Below are 19735 nucleotides of genomic sequence, written 5' to 3'. Positions count from 1 at the left end.
AGGATCCAACCTGCCTTTGAGCTGATGACCTAAACGACTGCCTGTCTCACGCTCTCGCTTAGTCCGCTTCTTCCTCTCCTGCACTCACCATCACAGACAACTGTACATGTGACGGTGCAAGGCCCTATTTGAGAGGAGTGTGTTGAAGTACAATGCATTTGTATTGACAAAAACATAACCATTTACATCAACTGTTGTAATCAGGTTCTTTTCTCTTTTGCAGCCTCTGCAACAATACCAGCGACGTAAGGAGCAACCGTCCAAATGACGAAAACCCTGAGAATATGGTTCAAATTAGCATTGGAAATGTTCACAATTGCAATTTAGTTTTTGTACAACTGAGAACAGAAAAAAAAAAAAAATCTCACACATACAGGTTGAACCAAACATAGAAATCACATTGGATGCTTCCCTGTGGAATTCAGGAAAATCTAACTTCTGAAAGTTGTCATAATATTCAGGCGAAGTGTGTAAAACATTTTTTGCTGATCATTGCATCGAAGATCTTACTTCTACCTGCAAATGTGGTGGCACACATTTTGCTTCTAATGAAAAGGGTTCCATAAATGTGTATACTTTTGAGTCGTGCCTTATCGAGTTGACACCGTCAAGCAGAGTGACAGTCTTATAGCACAGAGCCCTGGTTACTCTGCACACTGCACTGCTGTGTGGGGGTTTGCACACATGTATCTTCAAATGTTTATGAAGTCCTGTGTAGACCATTGATTCCCTCTCTACCAGTAGTTTAGGGTGAGGGTATATGTACCTGGAGTTTCAGCAACATGTTACTGATCATTAACAGTGCATTCTGGATAGCTGTACTCTCAGTCATAGGGATCAGTCATTTTGGGATAAAGTACTGAAAAAAACCCCTTGTACTCCAGTTTTCAAGTCTGTCCTTGTCTCCTCTTTCTGCTGCTCCCTCTTCAGACACTGTCCTGTCTTTATGTTCACCCTATTTTGTGCTTTTTTCCTTGTTCCTTCTACCATCTATATATGACCTATTTTGGTATTAACCCACCAGTGGTCGTTATATGAGCAACATGCTCATGGTCAATGAAAATCATTTGCTCTTTTATACAGCATGTAGTTTTGAACCTGAACACTGTTGTACCTTCGCACTGCAGTTTTGAGAGAAGGACGAATGGATTAATATGCACATCTGTGACCTTGAGAAGGGACAGGGAGGGAGGGATTATTAGCGACTGTCAACGGTGAGCATTTTGCCTCAAGCAGGACCAGTCACGTTAGCGCTAATTTCTGTGTGTTATAGTTTCGCTATTGTCGTATGTTGTTTCATATTTGAAACAGTTCTTTGCAACTTATTGTATTAATGTGTTATTTAATTAGTGTGTGACGATGGCTTGAAAAAGTCGTGACATTTAGCTTGGTTTGATGAAATTTCTAGTGATCAACTTCCAGGGCGAAAACAGTATCTCGGACTGCGACAGTCAACACAGTGAACGTAATACGGATACTGAACACTCCGAGCCAAAAGAACTTGCTGATGGAACCGTACCTGGAGAGCAATCTGTAGCTGACGAACAACATATGTTGGAGGTAAATGAGAATTTCATGTTTAGTGACAATGTTTATATAAGGGAAAGATAAGGTGACAAAGTGGGGCAGACATCCACCAAGAAGAAATCCACGCTCATGTACTTGTGCTGAAAATATAGTGACTCATCCTAAAGGGCATTGTGAAAGATGCACACACTATCTTAGAAAATTGAGAATTGTTTTTTCAGACACAGTTATAACCATTTGATATTTATTACTATTTGTTAATTTTATTTGAAAGTTTTAGTGTTCTTTATAACTATTTGAGATTTATTCTTATGTTCATTTAATGTGTTAATACATTTGCATTTGAAATCAGTTGGTATTTATTATGTAAACATGTCATATCATACCATGAGCATTTTGCTCAACGTGCAGCCACTTTTGTTACTTTCGTCCTAGCGACCACTGGCGGGTTAAACATACCAGAAGTGATCCAATCCAATGTTAATATGTTTCAGTTAATAATCATTGTGTTGTCTAAATGGACAAAACTAACATTCACCATGATAAAATTATTGGTTTGAATATGCTTCCATTTGTTTTAGGAGTAATTTGTTTGTTGGAGCTCACTGCCAGTAACATACTGTGAGAAGCAAGAAATAATGTACCATGAATTCTAGGGTCAGTTAACATCCAATCACTTTCCAGTAGCACAAACTAGTATAACTCTCTGCTGCGTGAAGTGAATATATTGGAATAAAAGAGAAAACCAAACACACTACAAACATTATGTTTGTGTATATATTATCTGGTGCTTAAATATAGGACTTTCTGGGGAAGTTTACAAGCTGTAAAAAGAAGAACAGTGGTAGAGTGGTAGTCGGTCATGAAGAGAGAGACTATGCAAGAGTTTGAGCTATGATAGAATGACCTAGAAGTGTGAAGGCACACATGTAAAGCAAAGGGAGAGAGAGGAGGGAGGAAGGAATTTATACATGCAAGAGAGCAGAGGACAGTGCAGAGTGGCAGTAGCTGAATACAAGTATCTAAAGCAGCAGCAGAAATGGGGGATTAGAAAGGAGGTAGGGTTTGACACTTTATGGCCAGCAAAAAAAAAAAAAACACACGACTTCTGGCATTTCAAATAATTTGTGATTTACTTAGAAATAAAATAATTAGTTCTTAAAACTCTTATCACTAACTCTCTACCTCTTACTAAAATGACTGTCTACAGAGGCACTTGCATTTAATTCTAAGAACTTTGTTGCGATAAGTATGATGGCTTTGGAAGTACTGGAGAGGTACCATCAGTACTGGCCAAGCCTCTGGTTCTGCTGTAGTAGAACAGAAAAAGTTACTTTGATTTATTTTTTCCCCATTTCTGATTCCATGTGATGTATATCAGTTACCAGAATGTAACTATTACAATTTTATATCAATAATTCAGTAACATCATCATCATCATCATCATCATCATCATCATCATCTTGAACCAGGTCCAGTTTTCTGGGTGCAGTGAATGAGCGCTGTCCACTTATGTCTGTCTATGTAGGTGTCTTCTTCCATAACCTTCTGCAAGTTCAGACATCACCCAACTAGATCATTTCTAATCTGATCGATCCATCTCTTCCTGGACCGACTTCTTCATCTTTTGCCTTCGAGTTCCTTCTCAAACCACACTCTAGCTGTTCTTTGTTGAGACGACCAACCCATTTCAGCCTGGCTTTGACACAGATCTCACTAAGAGGTACTTTCGCTTGGACAAGATGGCATATCTCGTCGTTTCTTTATTTTGCCCCTCCTTGTTTTCTGAATCATAGTTCTTACGAACATCATTTCCAATGCTTGTAGTTAGCTGATATTTCTGTTTGTTTCAATGCAGGTTTCTAAACTGTATGTGGTAACTGGTACAAAGAAGCTTGATCTTAATGGAACTAGCTTATCCCAAAAAGGTTTCTCACAAGATGATAAAAATATGCTCCACTCTGTACTCTACTAGCAATTTCTGAAGATGATCACTATTGTTACTACACTGCCAAAATGGCAGAACTGATGTACTCGTTCGTACTTCGATCCATCTAGAGTGATGTTAGTACAGATGTTTTCTCGACTAAAAGGCAACACTATCGTTTTGGACTTGTTTATCTTGAGACCAAATTGCTTGAATATAGCATTCCAGCCATTCAGCTTCTTTTGTACTTTGGCCTCATTATCACATCATCATCTGAAGATGGTTTTCTATAGTTTCTTATTTTCAAACGAGGCAAAAAGTTTAACGCACACCACAATTGCTTCCTTCCACTGTCGCAAAAATAACTGTCCAAGTTGGTGCGATGTTAAACTGCCAGGGGGGAAAAAAAAAAAGCAAGCAAGTTGCCAAATTGCTCTAATTGAATAAGTAACTAATAATAACAAAATGCACTACTAAAATATCATACACACTTATCTTTGCACAGAAATCACAGACCACAGCTGGATCACAAGCACATCATCTAGAATTCTGTAGACATTCAGCTTTCTTTAAGGGCAGTTTGGGATGACGCTTCATAAAGTTTATGTTTCTGCATGTACATTTCAACAATAAGATTTTTCAATTCCTGCTTTTCACAAGGGTACCCAATTTGGGATGTTGCTAAGTTGCTAAATGGCAAGTGACTATTTCCTGTGTGACATCATGTTTCAGAACTGGAGGTTGTCCAGTAATTTTTCAATGGGCACTTTTCTTCCCTTTAGGCAATGGTACAGAACAGAAATGGGAACACATTAATTTCCCTTCGCCTGCTGGATATACAAATGTAGTTCGCAGTTAACAATATGGTTAACTGCATTCTAGTTTATAAGAAAGGTCCTTATTTTTTATCATATAGGTTCTTGGTATCATGTTCCTGTTAAAAAATAAAAAGTATATTAAGCAAAACCATCTGCCAAGGATCTATCAAATATGCTTATTTTAAAAAGTAGGCCTCATACCTAAAGCAGCTGTTTAATCTTCCTATATTATTATAACGGGAATGTTGCAACTTACCTTCCCTTAGTATGGCTTATACTTGTGCAAAGATTTTGTGGTGACAAACATTCACTTTAGTCTTGAACACGAGAAATAAAAGCTCACAAAATCCAACAGTTCTACATGTGGTGCAAAATTATTGGAGGGAAAGATAACTTCATCAATCAATCAATCAATCAATCAATCAATCAATCAATCAATCAATCAATCAATCAATCAATCAATCAATACCTGCATTTAGGACAGTCGCCCAGGTGGCAGACTCCCTATCTGTTATTTTCCTGGCTTTTTTTAAATGATTTCAAAGAAACTGGATATTTATTCAATATCTCCCTTGGTTAGTTGTTCCAATCCCTAATTCTCCTTCCTATAGTCCTCTCCGTGTAAGGACGTACACTAAGGGTGCAACCTTACCCTTTCTCCCCTGTAATATTAAGGTATTGATTTATAGTGACTTTTCTTGCTGTTGGGTCTTTTTCAGTGTCGGTAACCATACAGTTTAGGGACCCTACTTGCCGATACGACGTCTTACTGTTACCGTTAATCTGGCACGTTGGCAACGTTCAGTCACTGTTCTAGCGTGAATTGTGTGTTGCCACCGCATTGCCTCTAAAGTCACTAGCGATACATTTGCGAGAATATTTAAAGCATATTTTCTTTTTCTGTGGGATTGTAAATCTATTTGGCTAATACCAGGTAAGTAGAATTGTGGCATGTTCGGATAATGCATTTAATAACATAGTTTGTGTGAAATGATGTGCACATCATTTTATTAATTACGTTCCTATTTCGTCCCATACTTATACGAACAGAATTCGATTGGGATGTCTAAGAAGGAAGAAAAATCTGCAAAAACTCCTCCGAAAAGGAAACCAAGGTTACGTCCTTTACAAGCTTCAGGTCAAGAAATGCTTGTACATTGCTACGAGCAATTGAAACAGGAAGACGACGAAGAAGGTATCAGTCGTAGTGATACGAAGCTAATGGCAAGAGTTTCATTATTAACTGGGGTAAGTGTTCGTTTTTATCTTGTTTCTATGATAAGTTTCTGGCATAATGACAATCAGTTGAAAAGGAGCAGTATTTCATTCTGAACCTAACCTAACCTAACCTGATCATGTAGGCCTAGGCCTATACCGGTACCATGTCTTGTGTCGACTTCGATACGGTTCGTAGACTTAACCTTTGTGTATTCATGTTGACTTACGGTATATGTGTATGTAATATATTTCTGTGTGTGTATTCTTACAGTGTAGTTTCGGTTTAGTCCGAAAAGTAATAGGAAATTTCAAGAAGGGAGTTGAATTTTCTACACCAGGTAAACGCCGAAAGCGTGAACATCCAGTGACCGGCATAGACAGTTTTTCTAAGGAAGCGATAGCAAGGTTTATTTATGATAAATTACATAAAGGTAAGGTGACTTCATAAGGAATCTATTGCAACATTATTTATAGAAATTGGCACGCAGGTGAGATAAGCTCCCAGAAATGTTTTGTGCATGTATTGTCATACAGCTCTTTTGAGTCCCTTGTAACTCTCTTTTTTCTTCCCACAGGAGAAGTCGTAACTGTAAGAAAGGTTTTCGACCACATGAAAGCAAATTATGACACTTATTTGTACAAGGGCTCCGAAACATCATTAAGAAGAATTTTGAAGGCCATGGGGTTTGTGTGGAGTAAAGGTGATCCCTATGCGTATGTTAGAGAAAATGAAGACATTTGTTTTAAGAGATCCTGTTTTCTGAGGGAATACATGCGTAATAAGGACAGTGAGAAACCAAAACCTGTTGTTTTCTTGGATGAGACTTGGATTTTTATGAATGGTGAATATATATGTTATATATTACATTTTATATTTAAAAAATCTTGGAATAATTTATCTTCATCAGGTGTCTTTGGTTTCAGTTGTGCATTTGTCTTTCAGGGTCACCCACATACTCCTGGAATAAACCACACAAATCTGGACATGATGTTCAAGGAGTAATTCGTCGACCTGTGTCTGAGGGAGGAAGACTGGTTATTGTTCATGCTGGAACGAAGGATGGCTTTGTACCTGGTATGTTCTTCATTTTATTGTAGTGAGGTGATCTCTCTTTACATAGTTATGAGGGTATTTAGGGTTTGTAGTACGGATGCAGGGGGGGGCACATAAGTCTCTGATAAGACCCCAACTTAAGTACAGTTCCTGTGTATGAGACCCTCACTGGGATTGCTTGGTTTGAGAATTGGAAAAGTTCAAAAGACAGAAGCACGATTTGTTGTGGGTGATTTCTGACAAAAGAGTAGCGTTACAAAAATTTTGTCGGGTTTGGGCTGGGAAGACTTGGGTGAAAGGAGACAAGTTGCTGGACTAAGTGGTATATTCTGAGCTGTCGGTGGATAGGTGGTGTGGAATGACATTGGTAGACGAATACGTTTCAGTGGTATTTTAAAAGTAGGTAAGATCACAGTACAGTGATAAAGTTGATGAAAAGTGGGGCAAATATTTGTTTTTTTTTAAGAAGGGAGTTAGGGATTGGAATAATTTACCAAGGGAGATGTTCAATAAATTTCCAAATTCTTTGCAATTATTGAAGAAAATACTAGGCCTATCCCTGAAACTACATCTTCTGTCCTAAGTGCAGATCAGTGGTGACTGATTGATTGAAATTGACTGGCACTAGGTCGGAAGTGGCATTATAACTTACCGCTCATTGAGCTCTGTACGTGGTTTTTGATTTTGACTTCTCCACTGTTATTAAAAAGACTTGCAGGTATTCACTTTAGGCCAATGATTAACCTTAGAGAGGTATTTCAATCAAAAAACTTACTCAGTGTATTTTCATATAATATTACTGGATATTTGTATCAGTAAATTACTTGTATTGTAGGCCTATTTATTATGTTTATTCTGCATTCGACAATCTCCACCTGAATCAGTGCTTGATACCTGACTGTTGAACACCTTCCAAGCTTCTTATTTCTTACTGCCTGATATAGGTTCAGTGTTCGCAGCAATTACATTTGTTCTAAGGTATTGAAATGGGTGTTTATACTTATATCTTTTATGCAAGTGATCGTGGACTTCTAATCCAGATATAGGCCTACTAATGGAGATACATTCATGAGAGATGTTACGATAAAGTAGTGTAAGTAGTAATTAATTGACTTCATCATCAGGTGACTTTGCTACACAGTAGTTGGTTTTACTTAAAATCAGACAGCTTTTTGTATCATTCAACAGAATCACATTTTTTATTAATAGGCCTATACTTTTTTTAGAACAAATAACTTCATACTAAAACTTAAAATTCTTACAGGTGCTGATTTGATATTTGCTACAAACTTGAAGAGAAATCAGGATTACCATGGTGCTATGAACAGCGAGAAATTTCAGATGTGGGTGAAGACGCAATTAATCGTAGGATTAAGAAATATAGGACCATGTGTTATTGTAATGGATAATGCACCATATCACTGTAAGCTTGTTGAGCATCAACCAACAACGAAATGGAGGAAGGATCAATTAGTGGTAATTATACTTAATTGAATATTTCCTTCTACTGAATGATGTTTAATGATGTTACAGAAATTAATTTTTATTTTTCCTTTAATTTACAGTCATGGTTAAGACAGAATGGAGTTTCTCCACCAGAAAATGCCACAAAAGATGAGCTGCAAAGGTTGTGTAATATGAATCGAAGTCACTTAAAGAGGTACAGAAGCACGTAAACATAAGTTTAGGTAATGTTGTTTACACTCGTGTATTTGACTTTCATGTATGCATAACAATATTTCTCTGTTTCTTTAAAACCAGGTACATTGTTGACGAGATGCTGCACAGTGAAGGCCATACTGTCTTACGACTTCCTCCATACCACTCATTTTTCAATGCCATCGAATTTGTATGGTCTGTGGCAAAACAGTATTATAACAAAACAGTGGCTTCAAGACCTGGTCACGGATTGGACAGAGCTACAGCTGTGTGGAAAGAATCTCTTGATCAGGTAGGCCAAGTGGAAATGTTATTTATTGGATATATGCAAGTGGAGTTTATAATATACTTGTCAGGTTGTGATACTTCAATATATCTTATAGGTGACAGCAGAGATGTGGAGAAATGAAGTAAAACACACTGAGAAGAAGATTGTCGAGTTCTACAATAATGAGGTGAGAGGTCTTCCTGAAGTGGAGGAACTAGTCATTCATCATGGAAGCAGTGAATCGGAGGAGGAAGATGAAGAAGATGAAGAAGAAGAAGAAAGAAGAGAAGCCGAGGAGTTAGCTGTACCATTGTAAGAGCCATTCCATGAGATTAAGAATGTTATAACTTTGCTGGGAAATAATACATTTCTGATTGCCCCGTCCTTTCTGATATAACGAAGTTACATTTCAAAATTGTGGGAATTGTGTATCTACAAGTTACAGGGCGGTATAGATGTGCAGGTGGGGATCAGTGTCCAATCGGAGTGGAATTATCTAGAACTGCTGTGGCGCAATGTGATGAGGAGCGGGCAAGGGGGGGAGAGAGAGAGGGAGACAGCACTCTGTCACCAATACACGATGTAAACATTGTACGCCTGTTAAAATACTGACATAACTTAAATTTTATACACTATCTAATGTAGTGTTGGCTACTGAATGCATGATTCGAGGCAGTGTATCGATTCATTCAAGTGTCCGAGTGAATCGATTCACAGGAAAGGCGAGCTCATGGCACACGATTCAGCTTACTCCCAGCGGACAGTGCTGAGTGGCGCACTCACTGGACGTTGACGGGGAGCCGAGCTTCCGCTGCAGCGAGACAGTGTATCATGGCACATCGAAAGAATCGTGAACGAGCGCGGCTCAGTGAGACACATGATACACACGGCTCCTTATCGGCTCACTGGACACGCGGAGAGCCGAGCTTCCGCTGCAGCGAGGCATACAGTGAATCATGGCACATCGAAAGAATCGTGAACGAGCGCGGCTCAGTGAGACACATGATACACACGGCTCCTTATCGGCTCACTGGACACGCGGAGAGCTGAGCTTCCGCTGCAGCGAGGCATACAGTGAATCATGGCACATCGAAAGAATCGTGAACGAGCGCGGCTCAGTGAGACACATGATACACACGGCTCCTTATCGGCTCACTGGACACGCGGAGAGCTGAGCTTCCGCTGCAGCGAGACATACAGTGAGCCATGCTAGACTGAAAGAATCGTATGCTATAATGGACTCTCGAGCTCAGCTCATTTGAAAATAATACCCATTTGCATTCACTGTCCTCTTCTTACAGGGAGATTTAAATAATAGATGGATTTATTTGCAGTGTTAAAAAGGTAGTCACAACATAATTCTGAAGTAGCTAGTAAGTAGGTAGGATATTAGGTTATACTATTTATTAGTTTAATGAATCTTAGTATTATAACTTAGTTGACATTTGACAGTTAAACTCGACTCTAGCCTGCCCTATGACTATGAGTCATGCTCATGAGTCATGGCCACTCAAAAGTACCTGTTTTATATTGGGAAGAACGGCTCAGTATTCTCTCAGTTCATATGTCGCATCGTTGCACAAGACTTCAATCATATGTGGACAGACGCAATAACAGTATGTTGAATCAGAAAACCAGCGGGCTACTGTACATGTCGGGTAGCCTATACAACATATGACGATTTAAAAAAATCCTCAGCTGATAGAAAAATACTTTTTTTAAAAAGACTGAGCGAGTTGTCGTGCGGTTAATATCGCGTGGCTATGCGCTTGCATTCGGGGGATGGTGGGTTTGAATCCCACCGTCGGCAGCCGTTAAGATGGTTTTTCCGTAGTTTCCCCATTTTCACACCAGGAAATGCTGGGACTGTACCTTAATTCAGGCCATGGCTGCTACCTTCCTAACCTTTCCCACCTTGCGTCGCCGGAAACCTTCGATGTATTAGAGTAACTAACATTTTTTCTAAGAAAGGAGTTCATAGTATGAAGACCAGATGGCAGCTGCGAGCACTGAATGCTGTTGCTGCTGTCTTACCAGCACATACTACACAGATGCAGTAGGAGCGGTGACCAATGAGCCATGAATCGGATCACTGTATCGATTCAGTAACGTGAACGGAATCAAATGAATCGATTCAGTAAAATGAATCGAATGTCCCATCACTAATCTAATGGTTTTCCACAGTTCTCTGAAAGTCACAACTCACGTATACTGTATATATATAGAGAGAGAATTACATATAAAAATACCTGTGTCCACAATAAGTAGCCCACATATTAAATATAAATCAATTTGCTTTACGTCGCACCAACACAGATAGGTCTTATGGCGACAAAGAGGATAGAAGAGATAGGAAAGGGCTAGAAGTGGGAAGGAAGCGGCCGTGGTCTTAATTAAGGTACAGCACAAGCATGTGTCTGGTGTGAAAATGGGAAACCACCGAAAACCATTTTAACGGCTGCCGACGGTAGGATTTGAACCCACCATTCCCCGAATGCAAGCTCATAGCTACGCGACCCTAAACGCACGGCCAGCTAACTCGGTCATCTTTGAAAATGTCTTTTTCTATCAGCAGAGGCTTTTTTAAAATCGTCATATTTTGTATAGGCTACAGGAGATGTACAGTAGCCCACTGGTTTTCTGATTAAACATCATTTATTTAATCTATTGCATCAGTCTACTTACATACTCACTGTCCACGTACATCGGTAACCTCGTGATTCGATTATTGAAGTATTGTGCAATGATGCGACATACAAACTAAGAGAATACCGAGTGGTTCTTCCAAATATAAAACAGACAATTTCGAGTGGTCATGAGCATGACTCATAGTCATAGGGTAGGCTAAATAATAATGTTATTGGCTTTATGTCCCACTATCAACTTTTAGGTTTTTTTTTGAGACGTCGAGGTGCTGGAATTTAGTCCTGCAGGAGCTCTTTTATGTGTCAGTAAATCTACTGACATGAGGCTGAGCACCTTCAAATACCACCGCACTGAGCTCGGCCCTGCCAAGTTGGGTTCAGAAGGCCAGCGCCTCGACCGTTTGAGCCACTCAGCCAGGTGTGGAGGCTAGAGAGCTGAGTTTAAGTAATTGTCGAACGTCAACTAGTTATAAAGATACTGATTGATTAAACTAATACAGTAATTAGAATAACCTAATTGACTACCTACTTACAACCTAGGTACTTTGGAATTGTGTTCTATCTTTTTAACACTGCAAATAAATCCATGTATTGTTTAAAACTCCCTGTAAGAAGAGGACAGTGGATGCGAATAGGTATTATTTTCAAATGAGCTGAGCTCGAGAGTCCATTATAGCATACGATTTTTTCAGTGTACCATGACTCTGTATGTATTGCTTCAGAGGAAGTTCGGCTCCCCGCCAATGTCCAGTGTACCGATAATGAACCATGTGTGTGTTGTGTCTCACTGATCCATGACTGCGTACGATTCTTTCAGTGTGCCATGATTCACTGTGGCTCGCTGCAGCGAAAGCTCGACTCCCCGCCAGTGTCCAGTGTGCCTATAAGGAGCCGTGTGTGTCGTGTGGCTCACTGAGCCGTGATTGTGCATGATTTGTGTGCCGTGAGCTTGCCGTTCCTGTGAATCGATTCACTCGGACACTGAATGAATCGATACACTGCTTCGAATCAAGCACTCAGTAGCCTACACTAGTAGAGGTACATAGTACATTACCATTAAGATAGATAGCATTGCAAAGTAATTCGTCTTTACCATAATAACAACAATAATAATAATAATAATCGTATGGCCTCAGCTACCATGTGCAGACATTTCAAGTTGACGCCATCTGGCTGTCTGCTCGTCAATTTTGACGTTCCGTTATACTCTAGGCCCACTAGATGGCAGACCGAGTAAACCGAAACTCTCTTGGGCGTCTGTGGCTGAGATTTAATGAATTTTGTCGGGTAAACACCAAATGTGTCACCAGAGATCTTTTACATGCCGACATCGTACGACATGAAGTGTCGAATGGACTTTTTTCTGCCCTTCAAAAATCCGACTACCTCTGCCGGGTTTGAACCCGCTATATTGGGATTCGGAGGCCGTCACTCTACCACTGATCCACAGAGGCAGCTGTCTTTACCATGAAATACATCGTCGTCGTACATGACTGAATTACTATCAATATATCTTAGAGAAACTGTAATGTACATGAAACCGAAATTGAGTTAATTTCCACGATACATTCTTCCTATATAAAGGAGACCATGTAGCTTATCCACCTTCATTTCAGCCACATAAATATTCAGCAAAAGTTGCAAAATCACATTAAAGGACAAATACAATTTTTTAAGTAGAAATAGTCTGGAACATAGATTAGTGAGGTTGGACATCATGCCCGTCATCATTCAGGAGTCGCTGTTGAACATACTGTACTTGTCAAAACTAGTAAGTTTCTATTTTACACAATAATAGTGAAATGTTGATGAAGACGACATACACCCAGCCCCCGTGCCAGAGAAATTAACCAACGGTGGTTCAAATTCCCCACCCTGTCGAGAATCAAACCCACACCCTGTGACCAAAGGCCAGCACGCTAACCATTTAGCCATGGGGCCAGACAATAATAGTGAAAAAGCATGTTCACTGCAGCTATTGTTGACAGGATATTTCTTCTCTTTAAAGAACAATGAGTACCACGAATTAATATCCTGTTTTGTTGATTCCTGTAAACTTTGTATGTACGGTTTTGGTTCGCCAGTTCCTAGCGTATCTACTGAATGAAAACTTTGTAGACCAATGGATTCAGTTTTATGTTTATTGCCTTCAGTCGTCACGACAGTTTTTTCAATGACAACAGTCGCTCAATTACAAATCCTGTCAAACCTAACCTAACCCTGCGACAATCAGTGGTTTTCGATGGATCACTACCTAACCGGTCATTATAATTTGTTTTCGGTGGATCACAACCAAACCTGTCCCTATCAGTGGTTTTCGGAAGAATACAGTGGTTTTGTCACAAGTCAATACAGACTCTTGAATCAATGTGTGAAAATGGGAAAGTGTAGAAAACCCTCTTCAGGAATGCCAATCTCTAAGTCCATAGTCTTTTCAGCGTTGTCACACAGCTGAAATTCACTTTAGAAGTAATTGTAAAAAGTCGTATATAGGCTCTACAGATACATAGTACATTACCAATTCCATCTCGATTGCTATGATACGCACACTGCATAGCGGTTTTGCTCTATAGATAAATCATATTATAGTGAAAAAAAATTTGTTTAAAAAAAAAATCTGTCTGGCATGAAGGTCCAGAAGGAAAATACTTTCATTGAATTCTTATTTATGTGCTCACCACCCTAGTAGGTTTAAATAAACCTTATAAATACGTTGTAAGACCCATTCTCGAATATGGATCTGCATGTTGGTTTAATAAATTCCCTAGAGAAAGTTCAAAGAAGAGCGATGCGTTTCGTAACTGGGAATAGAAGGAATACCATTAATTGGGAAAGTCTTGAATCTAGAAGAACTAGAGCTCGCCTGTGTGGTCTTTATAAGAGCTATACGGGAAGGGCTGCTTGGAGTTGTATTAGGAATAGGTTATAACCTCCCTCATTGTATCACTATTTGCAGCGATAGCCAGGAAGCGTTAAAAGCACTATGTGCAGTTAAAACAACATCAAAAATGGTATGGGAATGCCAAAGGATGTTAGATCAGCTGTGTGAATTTAGCTCAATTACCCTATTACGGGTCCCTGGGCACACAGGTATCAGTGGAAATGAAGAAGCTGACAAACTAGCGAAACAAGGCTCAAAAGGTCCTTTTATAGGACCAGAGCCCTTCCTGGGAGTGTCACTCCGAAGCGTGAAACTGGTAATATCCCAGTGGACAAACCAGTCTCACTTAGACATTTGGAAGAGGTTAACTATAGCAAGGCAGGCACGTGAACTTATCAAAGGGCCTAGCCAAAGTTATAAAAAGGTCCTGATAAATTTGAATAGGACCAGAATGCGAATGGTAGTTGGACTGTTGACAGGCCACAATACCTTACAGAGACACCTACACATCATGAAAATCAGTCAGGATCCGATGTGTAGAAGATGCGGTAGGGAGGAGGAGACGTCCGCGCATGTGTTATGTCAGTGTGAGGCTCTTGCAAGCACTAGACATCGATACCTTGGCTCACATTTCGTGAGCCTGGAAGACATCAGGAATGCCAACATCCGGGCACTGGTATCCTTTATAGGAGCACTAGGTCTGGACTAGGCAAACCCGTTTAAGGGACACAAAGGGTCTTCACAGACCTACGTGTGGAGCCCTGCGAAGGCAGGGTTCACCCATTCTTTATCTATCTATCTAACCTCCCTCATACTTATCGAGAAATTATCATAAGCATAAAATTAGGGCCAGAAACCAGCATACGGATGTGGGCAAGTTTTCCTTCGTCAACAGGACCATAAGGGATTGGAATAAATTACCTGCGGCAGTCTTTGATAGATTCCCTTCTGGTATCAAGTCATTTAAGACCATTTGTGTAAAATGAAAAGTAAAAGTTGTAAATTACGGGCACTGAATTTGTGATTTTCTGCTTGGTTTCGATTGTGAAACTGGGAGGCTTTTTCTTGTGGTTTTCTCTTTCCAGGGAAGTGCTTGCTGTACTCATGTTTTTGTAATTGTTGTTGTTCTTGGTTAATTAACAATGTTTTTAACTTTATTTTATCATCACTTGTAACGTTAAGCTAGTAGTAAGCTCAATATATAGTTTTGTAAGCCATAGTAGCAAGTATTGGAAATAATTAAATTGTGTATGAAACTGTACATGATGCTGGATTTAGAATGACTAGTAGTATTTCTTGTAATATTTTTTTCCATGGAATTCCTTTTTGTACTTGAGTTGTTGTAGTTGTTGGGTAGTATGATTTAACTTTATTATCACTTGTAGTGTTAAGCTAGTAGTAAGTTCAATCTATAGTATTGTAATTTGTAGTGTTAAGTACTGGAAATACTTAAGTTGTGTGTGAATATGTATATAATGACACTGGATTTAGAAAGTTTAATTAGTAGTATTTCTTGCTTGTTGTAATGTTGTTGTTGTTGTTGTAGGGTAATTACGGTTTAACTTCACTTTATTATCACTTATAATGTTAAGCTAGTAGTAAGGTCAACCTATAATATTGTAAGCCAAATTGTTAAGCACTGTAAATACTTAAGTTGTGTGTGAATTTGTATATGATGTTGCTCGATTTAGAATATTAAACTAGCAGTAATTCTTGTTATATTTTCCTTCCATATATCTGCTTCTTGTACTCTTGTTGTTTGTTTGTTTGTTTGTTTGTTGTAGTTGGGTAATTATGTTAACTTTATTATCACATTACTGTAAGTGACCGTTGCCACTGGGGTATTTCCCATTTGCAATTTATTAATAATAATAATAATAATAATAATAATGAGTGACAGAGGTTTAACGTAATTTGGAAGGAATGTTTTGCGTATGATAAATGAGTACCAGTTAACTATTGGGGGCAAAGGCGGTCATGCGTTGAGCTAACCACTCCAGCCCACCCCACCAAGTGCCAACGTCATGGATAGTGGAAGCCTTCACCTTCCCCCTTTCCAATGGCTTTCATGGTTTGTACGGAGATGACTTTGCTTTTTGCTTTTTAAATATTAGTATTCATGTTTATTATGTTTGTTTATTCATACCCCTGCTTTGTAATTCAGTGACCATGGAATGGCTCTAAATGTTGTAAATTATATTTATATTTACTTGTATTTATTTCCTTTTTCCTTATTGCACACGTTTGTTGTTGTTATTGTTATTACTACTACATATCGCTTAACATGTAAATAAACTAATATTTAATGCAGTAAATAATGCTTATCTCTTCGGATTCATTTCTTCGTTGCATATTCGTTTTGCTATGACAACATGACTTCTTTATGATATAAATAAATATAAAATAAAAGTATTTCTTCCCAAACATATTTGTTATACGTGCACCAATCAGAGAACCAACTAGGGAAGTACCTCTTACTAAGGTGCATAATGTTTTTGCATACATGTATAATTGAAGAATTGAAGATCCATATACAGGTAAGTGGGTCGCCCATGTGGTAGGCCTATTACGCGTCATAGGAAACTGAGTGAACTGGCTGTGCAGTTTGATCACATTGCTGTTAGCTTGGTTTCAGGAGATGGTGATGTATTCGAACCCCACAGTTGGCAGGTCTGAAGTTTTTTTTTGCCCGTCATTTTCATTTCAGGCTAGTGCTGTGTCTGTACGCTTATTTACATCTTAAATCCTAGCCCTCTTTCCTATCCAATTCTTGCATCACAACCTGTCTTCATGTGATTTAAGCCAATATATATGTAAAAATCTGGTAATGTTGTTTGACTCATAGTGCTCCTGTACATTGGTTTCCGTAATGTTGAAAGCTTGAGATACACCAACTTGTAAGCTGAAAATATGTTTAAAATGCCAAATGCCGAAAACCATAAAAGTTCTTAGTGGGATGTAAAGCTGTTAGCATTATTATTAAAAGGAAGGACATATGTCTTATGTGGTAAGTCCTTGAACTTGCAGAAATCGCAATGAATTATTCAATCTATATTCCCTCCCCCCTTTCTTTAAGAATGCAGTTATAGTAATGCATACATCAGAATCAGAATAAAGGCAGGAAATGTTTAACATTATTTTAAGCGAGTGAAGGAGAGAATGTATGACTAGCTCAGGTTGGCGGATTCGAGTTCGGCGGTATTTGAAAGTGCTCAAATACTCCAGCCTCATGTCTAGATCTACTGGTACATAAAGAACTCTTGCGGGACGAAATACTGGCACCTCGGTGTATGTGAAAACGATAGAAGTAGATAGTAGAACTAATATTCAATTCTGCAGTGAGCTTGAAGCTGACCTAATTTCCGTTCACGTAGCTTGGCACATTAGTATTCCTATATGTTTCCTGATAACCGTGAAGATATAACCAGCCTGCAGGCTGAAAATATGCCCAATCTCTCTCCTTAGGCTACGGGTTACCGGTATTGAAGAGAGAAGGAAATGTTCGCGCAAAAGAAAGGGAAGTCATTGGACTTTCGAAAATCACACTGCAAAGACTTATTAAACAAATTGCATCGTTTAACACGCCCCTATTTTCAAGAATATGGTTATAGTACGCCTACTGCATATCAAAATAAAGACAGATATATGTAACATTAATTTGAGTGAGAAAGGGTGTTTATTTCCTAAATTTCTCATTGAGCGTGGAAACCGACTTAATTATGAATATCTTGATTTATTTCATCTTAACTTTTATCATTTACTAGGGTAGGGAAACATTTATTATCGGTGTTTACATTGAGGTTAGTTTGTTTGGTTATGTCTGGTGATTTTAATATGTAACCAGGCAGGTTGGCAGCAGTGATCAGCCATTACAAAAAAGAGAAAAGAAGAGCATCGGGCGGCGATATTTACTTTCTGGGGTATTTCGTTACGTGGCTATTACTATATAAATTAATATTTGGCCAAATTTGTCCTCTTGAATTCCAACTTTTATCTTCATATTGTGATCTTTCCTACTTTTGAAGACACCACTCAAACTTATTCATCTACTAATGTCATTCCATGCCATCTCTCCATTGATAGCTCGGAACATACCACTTAGACGAGCAGCTCGTCTTCTTTCTCACAAGTCTTCCCAGCCCAAACCTTGCAACATTTTTGTAATGCTACCCTTTTGTCGGAAATCACCCAGAACAAATTGAGCTGCCTTTCTTTGGATTTTTCCCAGTTCTTGAATCAAGTAATCCTGGTGAGGGTCCCATACACTGGAACCATACTCTAGTTGGGGTCTTACCAGAGACTTGTATGCCTTCTCCTTTACATTTTTACTACAACTCCTTAACACCCTCATAACCATGTGCAGAGATCTGTACCCTTTATTTACAATCCCATTTATGTGATTATCCCAATGAAGATCTTTCCTTATATTAACACCTAGATACTTAGAGTGATCCCCATTACCTCATCAATGCAGTAATTACAACTGAGAGGACTTTTCCTATTTGTCAAACTCACAACCTGACTTATAACCCTGTTTATCATCACACCATTGCCTGCTGTCCATTTTACAACATTATTCAGGTCATTTTGAAGTTGCTCACAAGTAAATTATTTATTACTATATACAGAATAACATCATCTGCAAAAAGCCTTATCTCTGATTCCACTTCTTAACTCGTATCATATATATATATGAAAACAAAGGTTCAATAATACTGCCTTGAGGAATTCCCCTCTTAATTATTATGGGGTCAGATAAAGCTTCGCCTGCTCTAATTCTCTGAGATCTATTTTCTAGAAATATAGCAACCCATTCAGTCACTCCTTTGTCTAGTCCAATTGCACTCATTTTTGCCAGTAGTCCCCATGATCCACCCTATCAAATGCTTTAGACAGGTCAATCGCGATACAGTCCATTTGACCTCCCAAATCCAAGATATCTGCTATATCTTGGAGGAATCCTATAAGTTGAGCTTCAGTGGAATAACCTTTGATGATGATGATGATGATGATGATTGTTGTTTAAAGGGGCCTAACGTTGAGGTCATCGGCCCCTAATGGTACGCAATGAGACGAAATGGAATGACAAATTAAAAGTCTCAAATTCTCCACTGACCAGAATTCAAAGCGTGAGAATGGATGGACATGAATTTAAAACAATCAGTGGATGCGACCCGCAATGTTTTACATTCACACAAACTGACGTAAAAGAATAGGATTACTGACCAAGGGACTACTGCTATAGCATAACACTGAAACGATGATGCTTGCAGTCTAAAGGGGGTCCAAAATCCAAGTTATCAGCCCCTCATAACGGTACTGATCGCTAGGAAAGTAGAACCATGGTATTTGTCCTGTTGCGGTACTAATCAAAAGTAGCAGAGACTTGCGGTATTCCACACATTATTTTCTGTACTACACAGTGTTGAATAGAGCTGCCAACCAAGTCATAAACCATGTTTACAATTACCACTTGTTAACTATTTCCATTCCTGTCCCTACATCAACTTTCAGGTCACTTCTTTCAATCCTAGGCCCAAATGATTAGATACACTTCTACAGAAGCTAGGAGCACATGATTATCATAATGGAGATACCCGAAAATTAAGTTTCTGACAATATGATTCAATATATATCATTCCTCAAAAGCAGCAAATTCTTCCTCTCACTTTCCTGCAACATACAGGTTACATCCGAGCGAGTTGGCCGTGCGATTAGGACCACGCAGCTGTGAGCTT

General features: G+C 38.9%; 1 protein-coding gene across 1 annotated transcript in view; it reads right to left on the bottom strand.

The window, feature by feature from the left end:
* The window catches only part of LOC136862698 (WD repeat-containing protein 20), a 135439-nt gene that overhangs the window by 73440 nt on the left and 42264 nt on the right, over nt 1–19735 (bottom strand). The gene's annotated exons all lie outside the window — the stretch shown is intronic.

Source organism: Anabrus simplex, chromosome 2 (assembly GCF_040414725.1).
Source record: "Anabrus simplex isolate iqAnaSimp1 chromosome 2, ASM4041472v1, whole genome shotgun sequence".
In the NCBI taxonomy this organism is placed as follows: Eukaryota; Metazoa; Arthropoda; class Insecta; order Orthoptera; family Tettigoniidae; genus Anabrus; species Anabrus simplex.
Note: the sequence above shows the minus strand (reverse complement) of the source record. Positions and strands in the feature narration are given on the sequence as shown.